Genomic DNA, 16,533 nt, shown 5'->3' on the forward strand with positions numbered 1-16,533 from the left:
ACACATACGAACTAGTTTCATATCAATCCAAGATTGTTTGGTTCATCAGGCTAAATTTGGATAAAATTAGTTGATGGACTAAATGACCTCGGATTGACATAAAACTAATTCTTATGTATTCGAATGTCTCTAATGATTATATACATGCTTTCACATATCAATTTGACTCAATATATTGAGAGCAATAATTTTTTAAATATGAATTAAATTTTTTAAACATATTTATGTTCAAAAAATCACTTCTCTCAATATATTGAGTTAAATTGACATATGAGGACATTAATATAATCAAGAGAGGTAGCCAAACACATAGTAACTAGTTTCATGTCAATCCGAGGTTGTTTGGTCTATCAGTCAATTTTGGATAAAATCGACTGATGGACCAAATGACCTCAGATTGACATGAAACTAATTTCTATATGTTCAACTACCTCTCATGATTATATTCATGTGCTTAAATGTCAATTTGACTCAATATATTGAAAGTAATAATTTTTTGAACATGAATATTATAAAATACGGTGTCCAAATAATAATTAAATAATAAAATTATTTGACAAATAATCTTATTAGATTTTTCAAGATTTTTTATAAATTTTCTAAGATTTAAACGGAGTTCGTATGACTCGTTTTGAGGGGATGAGTCGGTGGGGCTAGTTGGAGGCCTGTTTGGAACCCCAATTAAGTGAGAGTTGATTGAGGGATGGACTTAGGGTTTAAATAATTAAACCTAGATATATAATCTTATTTCTCCCCTCTTCCTCTTATGCGTTGAACACCTCTCGATTCTTCTCCTCTCCTCCTTCATGAGCGATCTCCGGCTGATCCACCGCCGTCGGTGTCGAGAGCCACTACCCGAGCTAACGCCAACCGAACCCCACTCTTCTCCCTTCTCCCTCACTGTGGACTCGTCCCTGTCACTACCCCATGCCCTAGCCATGCTCACCGCCCGATCTCCTATCTACCCTCTCCGATTCTATCACCTAATGCCACCGAACGCCACCGACGACCATCCGTGCGAGACCGTCGACGACACTGCATCCTTCATCGTTGATGGAGGCGACGCTGTTAGCCATAGATGTAGTGAGCCCTCTATGCTCTCGATCCACCTGAGGTCCTTCTCCCACCTTAGCATCGACGCTGACGTTCCCCCCCTTCGCTTATGTCTTCGGCTGAGGATAGCGAGCAGCTTCACATAGTCTGGATGTCGACACTGTGGTAAGGGGTTTGACTCCGATCCGTTCATCATTGATCAACGATTAGTGTTGATTGTTATTATGGTGTTCCTCACCTTCCTATGATTTCCGAACTGTGCCCTAATTCTCTAATGCCACTAGCTACCTGCCCAGATCTCAGCAGTGAACAGTGGTTTGCCTTGCTGTGAGTAGGAGCTGTCAACCCTAGATGTCGACTTTTGTTGCTTACTGTTATTGTCGGAGATGAACAGAATTTGGGTAAGTTTAGTTTAAAAGGTTTTGAATTCAGTCTCGATTTGGATTGCAAGGTTAATTAAAAGGATTCATTGTTTGGATTGTTAGGTTCGCAAGGGAAGGAGTTAGCGAATAGTAGAGGATCGTTGTTGTTGGTTGTGAGCCACATTCAGTGACACCTAGTGCCAGACTTGGGGGTAAGTCATGTGGAGGTTTGATTATTTTTCTACATTGGGTTTGATAAATGAATTGATGGTGGGGTTGAGTTAGTGGAGATATGAAGTTGTTTGTAGTCATGGATTAAATGGTTTGTTATTTGATTATGGTGCTAGGTTTGGTTATATATGGATCTATGTTGAATTGACTTGTTAGTGAATGGTTGCTATATGAATTAATTAAAGAGTTGATGAGGTTGGGTTAAATCTAATTTAACCAATGGATTTGGGTGAATCGAGGTTCATAGATTGGATTAAGGTTTATCCCTAATAAGGTTGGAAGCTTTATTTAGCTATTTAATTTAGATGGAATTAGCTAAATAAAATATATTGATTTGTAGAACTTTGATTTGAGACGAGCATCTTGACCTGGGATTTGTTTTCGTTATGAACTACTGATTAAGGCGGGTACTTCTTGCTTTATCTCGTTAGTACATTGTTCTTAGTGCATGAGCTATACCTTCGGATAGTTCCTGTATTTTTCTTGACTCCACTCATATTTTTCCTGCGTTTGATACTTCCACTCAATCTTTGAGCTACTCGTTTCTGTATCTATATAGTCTCTCATTGCTATCTATGATATTTAGTAGATACCAGCTACCAGATACCAGATACTAGATATTAGATGTTGGATATATGGATACTAGATACATGTTTACATGTTTTGGATGATGTATGTTTACATACCTTATTGAGCATGCTGGCTTCATATAGCATACCTGTTTTCTGTTTATATATATATGATGATTGTTGCATGCTACGCATTATGTCATTGCATGCATGCCGGCGACCATGTCTCCCTTGTGGTTGAGAGGGTCGTTGGCCAGGGTCGCACGCTCGACCACTCATGGGTAGTGGTAGCTGGAGCGTGCCGCTTGTCCTGTCGTGCCCCCCACTCGCACACTCATGGGTAGTGATAGCTAGAGTCGCGGGCAGCAGAGACCCCCGTCGCAGACGTAGCTATTCAGCTACTATGCAACTGTCCCCTCGGCCACTCGAGAGTAGTGGTAGCTGGAGTGGTGTACAATCTGTCATTGTCCCGGCCTCTCAACCATACAGGGGTCATGGTGCAGAGGGGTGGGCGGGAGTGACCATCTGTGCATATGCTGTTATTATTATATATGTTGATTGCTTACTTATGCTGCTATTGTTTACTTATGTTGCTGTTACTTCCTTATGCTGATATGTTCACATAGGTTGAGATATATACCTGAGGTATGTGTTTAGACGCAGGTTACTTATTGGTAGTATACTTCACATGATACTCTTGTAGTTATGAGCAGTACCGTAGCAGGTCTATACTATTCCTGACCTTGCTAGCCTAGGATATGGTTTCAGGTATGGACATTTACTATGATATCATTTTAGTATCTGCTATAATCCCTACGAGACTGTAAACTTTCGTATCTCTAGTTCTTTATTATACTCATGCACTATCTGTCTATTAACCGCTGAGTCTTTATACTTATGATAGAATTAGGAATGTGCACTAAGGATTATGATACATTATTGAATACATGAATCTTGATTGCGGCATTTTGTTTGAGGGCAAGCAAAAGTCTAAGTCTGGGGATGTGATGTGCGTAGATTTTATACACTTGTTTAGCATGTTTTGACGCACATTCTTATGTTTTATATATGTTTTGTCTATGCACTTTCATGTTTCTTACTTTGCTTTAAGCATAAATACTTCTCTTTGTTCGGAGATCTGCTCTTGTGCATTTTATGCTTTCAGGAGTCAAATTTGGAGAAGAATTGATGTTCTGGATGATTCTACAACCAAACGGAGAAGAACGGCTTGGGCAATGACTGCCACACGGCCTTGCAAAGGGGAATGATCCCGGTCGTGTGGTGATGAGGGGTCATGCCACCCTCCTTCAGCCAACCAGTACACGGTCGTGTATAATTACACGACCGTGTAGCCCCTCTAGTGACCAAGATTGCCCAGGCCGTGTGGTTTCACACGACCGTGCAGCCTTTCCAAAACCAGAAATTGGCATGGTCGTGTGTGCCACACGGTCGTGCAACACTTTCAGATAGGAGGAATGGCCAGGCCGTGTGGTTTCACATGGCCATGCAAGCAAGCAGAGGTAGTACATGGCATGGTCGTGTGACCATCACACGCCCGTGCGACCCTAGCCGAGAGGAGGAGTGCCCTGGCCGTGTGGATCTCACACGGCCATGCCCTGGGGCGTGTGACGCCCAAATTTGCCCCCTCTATATATAGAGATTCTTCCCTTTTAAAGAGGAGGCTCTCCCTTATGGGAGATAGGTTCTTGGGGCGGTTCCCAGCCATTCAAGGGGAGATTTCTGTCCAAGATTTGACTCGGAGAGCAGAGGATTGGTTCCGAAGATCACTCACCGTAACGAGATAAGCGTTCCTTACTATTCTCTTGTTCTTGGATTGGAATGTCTTGGATTTTCTTGTCTTCAGTCCTTCCTCTATTCTTTATGGAGTAGATTTCTTATTCTAGGAAGGAGAGAATATTTGTGATGTAATTTGATGTAAGAGTCAATGGATTTGCCATATTCTTGATCCAAGGATATTGCAATGTTTTGTATCCATCTATCTTGTATTGGATTGTTGTGTTTTGTGCTTAATTCCCATTCTTGATTGATTGTTTGAATCTCTTGTGAAATCTTGTAGAGGAATTCACTAAATCGTATGATCGAGGGGCGTCGTGACAGGGCTGCCCCGTTCACGCACCTTTTAGGGGATTACCTTTAGGGGTAAAACAAGAACTTGCAAAGAAGTAGGACGGATTGATGTGCTTAATTCTATATCTTAATGCTAATTGATTAGGGATGTGTTTCTATGTCGTATGACCAAGGGGTGTCGTGACAGGGTTGCCCCATTAACGGACCTCATAGGGATTCATTATTCTTTGATTGGTTAGGGTTTAATATAAGTCCTTAATCGGTGTTTTCTGTAGAAAACAATCGGTGACTTCTTACGAATACATTGCAATTGAGGGCAAGGTTTGATAGATTACATTAAATCAATGATTATCACAAAGAAATCAAGACTCCTAGAATCTTTATAAAACTAAATCTCCGCATTTAACCCTTACCTCTGATCTTAGTTGTAAATGATCTTTTAATTGTTTGTTTAGCTAATTCACTTTGAGACATCTTTAGTGCTTATAACCGGTCCCTGTAGATACGATATCTTTTATTATTACTGACGACATAACCGTACACTTGTGGTGAGTAACAAGTCCTTGTTGGCCGTACACTTGCGGTGTCAAAAACTTGTTACGCACCGCAAGTGTACGGTTACGTCGTAAGTAATAATAAAAGATATCGTATCCACAGGGACTGGTTATAAACACTAAAGATGTCTCAAAGCGAATTAGCTAAACAAACAATTAAAAGATCATTTACAACTAAGATCGGAGGTAAGGGTTAAATGCGGAGATTTAGTTTTATAAAGATTCTAGGAGTCTTGGTTTCATTGTGATAATCATTGATGTAATGTAATCTATCAAACCTTGCCATCAATTGCAATGTATTCGTAAGAAGTCACCGGTTGTTTTCTGCAGAAAATACCGATTAAGGACTTATATCTAAACTCTAAGCAATCAAAGAGTAATGAATCCCTATGAGGTTCGTTAATGGGGCAGCCTTGTCATGACGCCCCTCGATTATACAATCAAGAATGGGAATTAAGCACAAAACACAACAATCCAATACAAGATAGATTGATACAAAACATAGCAATATCCTTGGATCAAGAAGATGGCAAATCCATTGACTCTTACATCAAATTACATCACAAATACTCCCTCCTTCCTAGAATAAAAAATCTACTCCATAAAGAATAGAGGAAGGACTGAAGACAAGAAAATCCAAGACATTCCAATCCCAGAACAAGAGAATAGAAAGGAACGCTTATCTCGTTACGGTGAGTGATCTTCAGAACCAATCCTTCGCTCTCTGAGTTGAATCTTGGACAGAAATTTCCCCTTGAATGGCTGGAAACCGCCCCAAGAACCTCTCGCCGAAAAGGGAGAGCCTCCCCTTCAAAAGGGAAGAAGCTCTATATATAGAGGGGGCAAATTTGGGCGCTACACGACCCAGGGCACGGCCGTGTGAGATCCACATAGCCAGGGCACTCCTCCTCTCGGTTAGGGTTGCACGGCCATGCGATGGTCACATGACCATACCATGTACTGCCTCTGCTTGCTTGCACGGCCGTGTGAAACAACACGGTCCGACCATTCTGTTGGTGCGGTTAGCACTAACGACTTAACCCAGGTTTTGATGAATGACAAATAGGTTAAGTTAGTTTTGTTGTTGTCTGACACTTTGATCAAGTGTGCAGGAGAAGTCCAGACAGGTCGACGGGCTGACCGGATATCTGGCACGAAGTCTAGCTAGGTCGACGGGCTGACCGGATAGCTGGCGAGAAGTCCAAGCGGGTCGACGGGCTGACCGGACGCTTGGCGAAGTCGGCTAGGTCGACGGTGACGGATAGTGGCGAAAGTCAAGCGGACGGCCGGGACGCTTAGCGAAGTCGAGGTCGGCCGGTGGCCGGACGTCTGGCGGTAAGTGAGGTAAGTCCTTTGGAGGGGAGCTGCGAGGGCGTTCGGGAAGGAACATTAGGCGTCGATCGGCTTAGATCCATTTGGATACCTAAGTCGAGATCGTGACTAGATTCGATCTCGGAAAGGCGGAATCTAAGTCATACTATTTTTGCTTATTCATACTCACTTTGCTTTTGCTAACAATCGTGTTGCAGGGTAAATTTGCCTCCGGACTAACGTTTGTCTTGCGGGACGGATTCTGCGGGAAAACAGGGTCCGGGCGCCCGGGAGGGAAATTTCATCCCGATCGCGGTCGCCACGTGGAGCTCGCTGGTTGGACTTGCCACGTCTCACCAGGGAAGCCCCGAGCCTCATATAAAAGAAGGGTCAGAGGAGAGCTTCAGAACAACAACGAAAAAAAAAGTCTTCCACTGCTCTGCACTTCTGCGACGCTAACAAAGCTCCGACACTACGCTCCTTTCTTGTCTTTATTGTCGGTATTTGTTTTTCATTTTCATTAGCATTCATTGTACTGTTTTTTGTAATCATTATTTCGAACTGCTAGTGAATTGCCCAACGAAAGTACTCACGGAGTACGGGCCTTCGAGTAGGAGTCGTCACAGGCTCCGAACGAAGTAAAATCCATTGTGTCCAGTTTTTATTCTGCTGCGCTTATACTCGGTGTTTTTTCGAATCGATATTCACCCCCCCCCTCTATCGAATCTAACGATCCTACAAGTGGTATCAGAGCAGGTACCGCTCTGATTTGGTGCAACCACCAATCAGGCAAAGGGGGGACTTTTTGAAAGAAAAATTAGATATCGTTTGTCTTTAAAATAAAACCTTACGCCTTTCGTTTTTTCCCTCCAAAACGGTTTTTGAAAAATACATCGCCATCTTTTCACCATTGTTTAGTATTTAAAAAATATTACATTTTCAAAATTTTAAAATAATATTTTTTTCAAATATTTTATTAATATTTTAATAATATTTTATTATTTTTTCCGAAAATAGTGAAATATTATTTTTTCCAGCACTGCTAATCCAAGACCAAGTCTTGGGATTTTTTTTCTGTTTCTCTGTGTGCAAGAATAATGACTCTTCAAGAAGGACGGAACCCCCACGAACCACCACCATACGATCAAGATTTCAACTATTGGAAGCGATTAATGGAATGCTTCTTAGGAAGCGTAAACTTTGATTATTGGCTGATATTGAGAAAACCTTCTCAGAACTCAGAACTAAACACAAATGTAAGTAAAATCATTTGTAATGTTTTACCTAACAATGTTTTATGCAGACTAGAAAAGTACAAAGATGCACATGAGCTTTGGACCCAATTGATCAAACTTCACGAGGAGCCGATGGAGCTCGAGGATCAAGTAAAAATCGAATCCGAACTCGGGTTAGATCCAATCGAAAAGCCTACTGAATTAGGGGTTGCGCTCAAGGTTAGTGATATTTACCAAAATACCCTGCTAATAGTAGTTTAAAAAATATGAGCATTGATCTGGTTATTTCTGAAAATATATGTGAAAATAATGTAGTTGACAATAATTACAAAAATACCCCTAGGATATTATCTGATAAAACAAATCCAATTAATTTAAAAAATTCAAACTTAAACCTAAACAAATCTGAAAACTCAAATGATAGAGATGACAAGGTCAATATTGATCTAGATAAAATTAATAAATTATTTAATAATCTAGACAATATTAATCTAGAAAATCCTATCCAAACCCAAGATAATTTAATTAATAAAAAATTAAGTTTTAATGATAAGAATAATCTAATAAATTCCACTAATTATATCAACTTAAAAAATAAAGAAAATATAAGAATAAAATCAAACACTTTGATAAAATCAAAACTAAATTTAACAAAATTAAAATTAAATGTTAAAATTAACATATTAAATAAAGATAAACCTTTAAGGAAACATAATTCAAACAATTTAATTAATTCAAAGTTAAAAATGAATAAAAACTTAAACTTTAAAAATAAGCTATTAAAGAAAGATAATTCAATTAACCTAATAAAAGTGAAATTGAAAGAAAATTCAAATATTAAATACACTCTCTTAAAGAAAGATAATTTGACTAATTTAATTAATTCAAAATTAAAAACTTAAATTTAAATTATAAATTTTAACCAAAACTTAACTATAATAAACCCAGAACTAAAAACTAAATTAATGGCCAATAATTCAGGGGGAGGCTCCAGAATAGCTGGCACCTCCAAAACTAACATACCCGAAAGGGTAACCCAAACCAACCTACCTGACAGGGTAATTAGGACTAGTTAAAGAGGGTTCAAGTTTAACTTGAAAAATGGTACTGGTGAAGTTTTGGATGATAGTACGTTAGGGAAGCTTAGTCTATGCATGTCTAGGAAGATATGATCGACCTGGTGCATCTGGCTAAGTGGAACTGACCGAAGCTACCCTTAATGAATCCTAACCAGTTAGACCAAGGTTTAGTACTAAGCTCCGTGGATAGGACTATTCGGAAAACCTCGAAGGGTTGGTTACTTCTAATGATGTCCAGGTGACTCACCAAGCTTAGAAGTTTATCCGAAAAATGCTTATTTGTTGAGACTAAAGCTAAACCTGAATCTAACACAAGTTAAACCAAACTCTGTAATAAAATCTAATTCATCTCACAAAATTATAGGATTCCCTGATTGATAATCTAGATCGGGTGAGATGAATAAGGATCAAATTAATTTTCAAATTAAATTAAAATTAATTAAAATTAAATTTTGAATTTCAAATTAAAATTAAATTTCGAATTAATTAAAAATTAAATTTCGAATTAAAACTAAATTACGTTAAAAAAAAATTTAATATTAAATTTCTTTTAAAAATTATTTTAAAACATTTTTAAAAATTATTTTAAAAACTCTTTGAAAAATCATTTTAAAAACTTTAAAAAATCCATTTAAAATTATTTTAAAACATTTTAAAAATTATTTTAAAAACTCTTTTAAAAATCATTTAAAAAAAAATCCTTTTAAAAACTATTTTAAAAATTCTTTAAAATTAGTTTAAAAATTCTTTAAAAAACTATTTTTAAAACTATTTTAAAAACTATTTTAAAAATTCTTTAAAAATTATTTTAAAAATTCTTTAAAAACTATTTTAAAAATTATTTTAAAAATTCTTTAAAAACTATTTTAAAAATTCTTTAAAAATTATTTTAAAAACTCTTTAAAAAACTATTTTAAAAATTCTTTAAAAATTATTTAAAAAACTCTTTAAAAAACTATTTTAAAAATTCTTTAAAAATTATTTTAAAAAACTCTTTAAAAACAATTTTAAAAATTCTTTAAAAAATATTTTAAAAACTCTTTAAAAACTATTTTAAAAATTCTTTAAAAATTATTTTAAAAATTTTTTAAAAATTATTTTAAAAATTCTTTAAAAATTCTTTAAAAATTATTTTAAAAATTCTTTAAAAACTATTTTAGAAACTATTTTAAAAATTCTTTAAAAACTCTTTAAAAACTATTTTAAAAATTGTTTAAAAATTGTTTAAAAATTCTTTAAAAACTCTTTAAAAACTATTTTAAAAATTCTTTAAAAATTATTTTAAAAACTTTTTTTAAAAAAACTATTTTAAAAATTCTTTAAAAAATATTTTAAAAACTATTTTAAAAATTATTTTAAAAATTCTTTAAAAACTATTTTAAAAATTCTTTAAAAATTATTTTAAATTCTTTAAAAAAAACTATTTTAAAAAATTCTTTAAAAAAAAAACTCTTTTAAAAATCATTTTAAAAACTTTAAAAAATTCCTTTAAAATCTTGTTTAAAAATCATTTTAAAAAAAAAACTTTAAAAATTCTTTTAAAAATTATTTTAAAACATTTTAAAAATTATTTTAGAAAAACTCTTTTAAAAATCTTTTAAAAAAACTATTTAAAACGTCTTTTAAAAACCATTTTAAATTAAAAAAAAACTATTCTTAAACTTTAAAAAGTATTTTAATTTTTTTTTCTTTAAACATTATTTTTCTTAAAATTATTTTTCAACTTAATTTAACCTAACTGAATATTAAAACTTAATATTGAAATTACAATTAAAATTTAAAAATTTAACTTAAAACTTAAAACTTAAACCTAAATTAATCACTAATATTAATTTAAATCCAAAATCAAAACTGAATTGAACGTGTGTTAATTAAATAATTATAGAAATCATTTTAAAATCCTTTTAAACACTAATTTATAAATCCTGTTAGAAATTCCTTAAAAATAATAATAATAATAATTCTTTTAAATCCATTTAAAACTTAGACACCTAACTTAAAAACTTAAATTCCGTTAACTTTAAACTTAATTATGTAATTAAGAAGTAGAACTTAACTGTTTAAGTTTAACTTCATTTGAGAACTAAAATTGACTTGAATTAAACCTTATTTAACTGTGTCTAATAATTTTAACTTCATGCTAACTTCAAATCCCACTTAAAAGGAAGTAAATAAAAAAAAATATAATTATAACTAACACTTTCATTGACGACTCAATCAATTAATATGAAATTTAATTTATTTTATTAAGCATTAACTTATTAAATCAAGTAAAAATTAATCAATAAATTATTGATAATGGTTAATTGTTATTGAATTAATAAAATCTTATCTTATTAAACCTTAAACTAAAGTTAAGCGCCTGAATCTAAAATTAATTAATAATTGATTAATCAAATTCAAATAAACAGTTATACCAAAGATACAGATATAAGTGTTAGTAAATTAGACAAATGTGTTAGGGCTTTGAAATTTAACACAACCAAACCTTAGTATTAACTTAAGGGGGAAATTCAATTTTTTTTCTTTCTATATCCCCTAGAAAAATTAATAAATTAAAGGAGTATCAAATTCAGGGGGAGGTTTTTTTTCTCCTCAAGTGTTATTTTTTTTTCTTTAAAATCTCTCTAGAAAATTCTACCTCAATTTAAAAAAAAAAAATTCTACTTTGAGTATTTTTAGCAAATATTTTCAAAATTTAATGTTAGGTTCAGGGGGAGAAATAAAACTAATTCAGTTTTTCAAATTGAATTTTAAACTTAATTTTGAAAATCAAAGTTTAAAAATCAATCGTCAAAATCAACTTGTTTAAAATTGTGAAATTTTTTAAAAATCAACTCAAAATTGTCTGTTTTAAAATCACAAACTTTTTATCCTTTTTACTTAGTCTGTGAAAACTAACTCTTATAAAACTAAGTTGTTTTTAAGAATTGAGTTTTACTTTTTATTGAAAATTGAATCTTTTACAAACTTAGTGTTGAAAAATAAACTTCAATCAGTTTTGAAAAATAGATTTTTCAAACTTAATTTTGGAATTTTGATTTTGAAAACTTATGTTTGAAAAGCGTTTCAAAGTTGAAACCTGTTTTGAAAATTTAAAACTTGATCTTGAAATTTAGAACTTATACACTTATGCTTGAAAATTTGACTATTTTTTTAACTTGCTGTTAAAAATTATACTTTTATCAGTATTTTTGAATTTTTGAACTAAACTTGTTATTACTCTACACTATGCTTGTTTACCCCTGCTTATTTTTTGATGAATGCCAAAGGGGGAGGGTTAGGTGGTTAAGTTAGCTAAACCAATTTGAAAATACAAAATAACTTTAAAACCACATAAATGCATGTTGTTTCTTGCATATGTTTTCACTAACTTAACCAGTCATTCTATCAAAAGGGGAGATTGTTGTGCGGTTAGCACTAACGACTTAACCAGTTTTGATGAATGACAAATATGTTAAGTTAGTTTTGTTGTTGACACTTTGATCAAGTGTGCGGGAGAAGTCCAGACAGTCGACGGGCTGACCGGATGTCCGGCACGAAGTCCGGCTAGGTCGGCGGGCTACGGATGGTGGCGAGAAGTCAGCGGTCGGCCAGGTGGCCGGACGCTTGGCGAGAAGTCGAGTCGGCGGGCTAGGGACGTCTGGCGGTAAGTGAGGTAAGTCCTTTGGAGGGTAGCTGCGGCGCGTTCGGGAAGGAACATTAGGCGTCGATCCGGCTTAGATCCATTTCGGATATCTAAGTCGAGATCGTGACTAGATTCGGTCTCGGAAAGACGGAATCTAAGTCATACTATTTTGCTTATTCATACTCACTTTGCTTTTGCTAACAATCGTGTTGCGGGTAAATTTGCCTCGAACTAACGTTTGTCTTGCGGAATTCTCACGGGAAAAGCAGGTCGGGCGCCGGAAGGATCCGGACCTCGGCGCCGGAAGGATCCGGCGCAGGAGGAAATTTCATCGATCGGCGCGCCACGTGGAGCTCACCGGTTGGACTTGCCACGTCTCACCGGGCGCCGGAAGGCATCCAGGCGCCCGAGCCTCATATAAAGAAGGGTCGAGGAGAGAACAACAACGAAAAGAAAAGTCTTCCACTGCTCTGCACTTCTGCGACGCTAACAAAGCTCCGACACTACGCTCCTTTCTTGTCTTTATTGTCGGTATTTGTTTTTCATATTCATTAGCATTCATTGTACTATTTTTTGTAATCATTATTTCGAACTGCTAGTGAATTGCCCAACGAAAGTACTCACGGAGTACGGGCCTTCGAGTAGGAGTCGTCACAGGCTCCGAACGAAGTAAAATCCATTGTATCCAGTTTTTATTCCGCTGCGCTTATACTCGGTGTTTTTTTGAATCGATATTCACCCCCCCTCTATCGAATCTAACGGTCCTACACATTCCTCCTATCTGAAAGTGTTGTACGGCCGTGTGGCACACACGACCATGCCAATTTCTGGTTATGGAAAGGCTGCACGGTCGTGTGAAACCACACGGCCTGGGCAGTCTTGGCCACTAGAGGGGCTACACAACTGTGTAATTATACACGACCGTGTACTGGTTGTGTAACACCCCAAATTTTATGATTTGGACTCCTAAAAGACCTTATTAAAATCTATAAATACTTTAGAAAAATTCTAGAGATTTTTAGAAATTTTTAGAGTATTTTTATGAAATTTTTGGAGATCGTTTGGTATTTTTACCAAAAGAAAGAAGTTGTGACAAAAAAATGTTGAAGCCGAGTTTTGAACCCAAGACCCCGGACCTGAATCCGGACTTAGCCAACCAACTGGTCTGGAAACGTTTTGTTAATAATATATGAGATAAAGTGTATATGATGTAGAACATGGTAATGGAGAATAATAAGAAGGAAAATAAATTGAAGAAGCTGGGTTTCGAACCGAGCTCCTCGGCCCAAGCAAAACTCGGCCCGACCAACCGAGCTGTGCTCGATTTGTTATCTATATATGAGAACAAATTTATATAAGGTATAGTTAGGAACATTTAAAATAAAAGAGGAAGAAAAAGGCTCGGCTGAGGATTTGAACCCATGACCTGGGGTTCGGCGAAAACACAACCAACCAACGGTTCTGCGAATATTTCGTGAAAAGGTAAGGAGCGAAATATTCTTAAGCCATAACAGAATACCCTCGGTTATAAAAAGGGATAAGTTAAGAGAGAAAGGGATTGGCTCACGAAACCCTTTCTCCCTCTTGTGCGCGCGACGGCTCTCGGGCGAAGAAGGCGGCGGAGCTAGGGTTCTCTCCCTCCGGCGGCCGGCGAAGGCTTTTTCCGGCCGGTCTTCACCGTACGTGACCACCTCGATGAGGAGAGCTCAGAAACACGAAGAAGCCGCCGAAACTCAAGCTTCTCCGCGAACCCTAGAGCCTCCCTCTTTTCGGTTGTGAGTTCAAGGAGCAAGGTAAGTTGCTTACTCACCTGCGGTAAGAGTAGCTATCGAGTTTTTGCTTTTCTTGTTGTTTTCTGTGATGAATGCCGTAAGGAGCTTGTTGTGACGTTGTTGCCGTGAGTCTCAAAAGGGAACGAAGAAGGGAAACAGATTGTATTGCTTGGAATTGTAGTTTGAATTCGGAGGATAGATTGGTAGCTTGTGATCCCTTGCTATGAGATTTGCTGCTTTGAGATGGTTTAGTTTCGTTTCCAGAAATCATTACAAGGTTTTAGATTGAATTAGCAATTTGTTGTTTCCTGCTGTAACCAGTTATGTTGTTAGGGAATTAGTCCACTTTGTCTTTGCTTTGGAACCTGTAACAGATTTAGTCTTATTGGTTGGTTTCCTTGTAGTTTACAAGCTTGCACAGTTTGGTGATTTTAAAAGTTCCAGTAAGTTTAACTTAGGTGGTGTTGTAGTTTTCAGATCCTTGTAAATACTCAAATTGAGCATAGAGTCAATTATATGAGAGCTACAGATCCAACAACGTTTACAATTGTTCTTGAGATGTTCGAAGCTTTAAGTACTGTTGATTTCTAGTGTTGTTATGTTTACACAGCTTTGAGGTTCATGTTAGAGGTTTGGTTATAAAGTTTTGTAAGCATTCCCTTTTGTTAGTATGGATTCAATGAGATTGTCCTGTTATGTGGAAGATCCAATTAGATGTGTTACTTTCATTCAAGTATATAGATTTGAGGTTTAGATAATTTATTTATGTTTAATCTGAACATGAAGTTTAGATAATTTTCTTATGTTAAATCTGAGCTTGAGGTTTAGATAATTTTCTTATGTTAAATCTGAGCTAGAGGTTTAGATATGCAAGTAATAAGTTCAGAATATAAGTTTAGTTTAGAAAATGAGAAAAGAGATTTACATGTTGATCAATGTAAATTTAATAAAGTATTAGTATGTAGATTTTGTTAAGCTTAGTATGCAGATTTTAATATGCAGATTTTAGTTAAGCTTAATATGCAGATTTCTGTTTAAACTTGTATGCAGATTTTGTTTAAACATTGTAGTATTAGAATTTGTTTAAACATTTCAGTTTTGTAAGAAGCATTCTTTTATAAGAAAAGTATAAGAAAGATAAGAAAATAAAGAAAAGACCAAGATAGGTTCTGGGATGGTGGTATGATCCGGGGACCTAAGCCCGGTGAGCGCGCCAGAATCAGCTAAGATATGTTCTGGGATGGTGGTATGATCCGGGGACCTAAGCTCGATGAGCGCGCCAGAATCAACTAAGATATGTTCTGGGATGGTGATATGATCTGGGGACCTAAGCCCGGTGAGCGCGCCAGAATCAACTAAGATATGTTCTGGGATGGTGGTATGATCTGGGGACCTAAGCCCGGTGAGCGCGCCAGAATAAAGGGGGGCTCCAGTCCTAAGTCCGGACCCCTACCAACCTAGCGCTAGGGTAGTTGTCTGATCAACAACTTATGTTAAGGTATTGCTAAGTGTAACTAGATCACCACAATAGTAGGTTTATAAGTACGCATACAAGTATGTTCAAGTCATGTTCATGATTATGCCTATGTTTATGTTGCACTAGCTCTACATGTTTAGCATTTCAGCATGTCCTGTTTCTTTTAGTAGTAGATGAACATGAGTAGTCTTCAGTAAGTAATCAGTTAGATCATGTTATGGATGTATGTACATGCATATCGAGATTTTGTGAGTTAGATAGTGCTTACTAAGCAATTTTGCTTATAGATACTATTTCCTCTTACTGCAGATCAAAGAAAGGAAAAGCTATAGGAAAGGAAGGCGACAAGGAGATGCAAGAGAAGTGTGTGATGTCTGGACTATGGAGAGATCTGGGAATTGCTAAGAATTTATTAAGATTGCTTCCGCTAAATTGTTAAGAGAACTTAGAACTTGTACTTGTAAATCTTTGGTTCGTTTTATCGTGCATTGCTAGAGTTGCTTCTTTTAGTATCATGATTTCTTTTGTTTTTGACATATATAAACTGCGTGGTGTTTGATGCATGTTCCAGCCGCCTGTGGCTGAAGTATACTATGTATGTATTAATGTTTATGGTCACCGATACAGGGGAGATTTTGTCGAAATTTTTCGGTAGGGTTTCCTTGTGATTTTAATCATACCGGTTAAGTAGAATTAGTAGTTAAGTAACGGTCACTCTTAGGTAGTAGTAGTAGTAAGAAGGGTGGTCGTTACAGGTTGGCTGAAGGAGGGTGGCACGACCCCTCATCACCACACGACCGGGATCATTCCCCTTTGCAAGGTCGTGTGGCAGTCATTGCCAGGTCGTTCTTCTCCGTTTGGATATAGAATCATCCACGGACATCAATTCTTCTCCAAATTTGACTCCTGAAAGCATAAAATGCACAAGAGCAGATCTCCGAACAATGAGAAGTATTTATGCTAAAAGCAAAGTAAGAAGCATGAAGGTGCATAGACAAAGCATGTATAAAACATAAGAATGTGCGTCAAAATATGCTAAATAAGTGTATAAAATCTACGCACATCACACCCCCGGACTTAGACTTTTGCTTGTCCTCAAGCAAAATGCCGCAATCAAGATTCATGTATTCAATAATGCATCATAATCCTTAGTGCACATTCTTAGTGCACATTC

At 36.0% G+C, this 16,533-nt stretch overlaps 1 long non-coding RNA gene across 1 annotated transcript; it reads left to right on the forward strand.

The window, feature by feature from the left end:
* The first annotated feature begins 13,650 nt into the window (after window positions 1-13,650).
* LOC122014346 lies at window positions 13,651-15,868 on the forward strand. Its single transcript, XR_006120655.1, has 2 exons — window positions 13,651-13,903; window positions 15,669-15,868. It is a non-coding gene; the product is annotated as an uncharacterized LOC122014346 (long non-coding RNA).
* Window positions 15,869-16,533: the final 665 nt, after the last annotated feature.

Source organism: Zingiber officinale, chromosome 1B, assembly GCF_018446385.1.
Source record: "Zingiber officinale cultivar Zhangliang chromosome 1B, Zo_v1.1, whole genome shotgun sequence".
Lineage (NCBI taxonomy): Eukaryota > Viridiplantae > Streptophyta > Magnoliopsida > Zingiberales > Zingiberaceae > Zingiber > Zingiber officinale.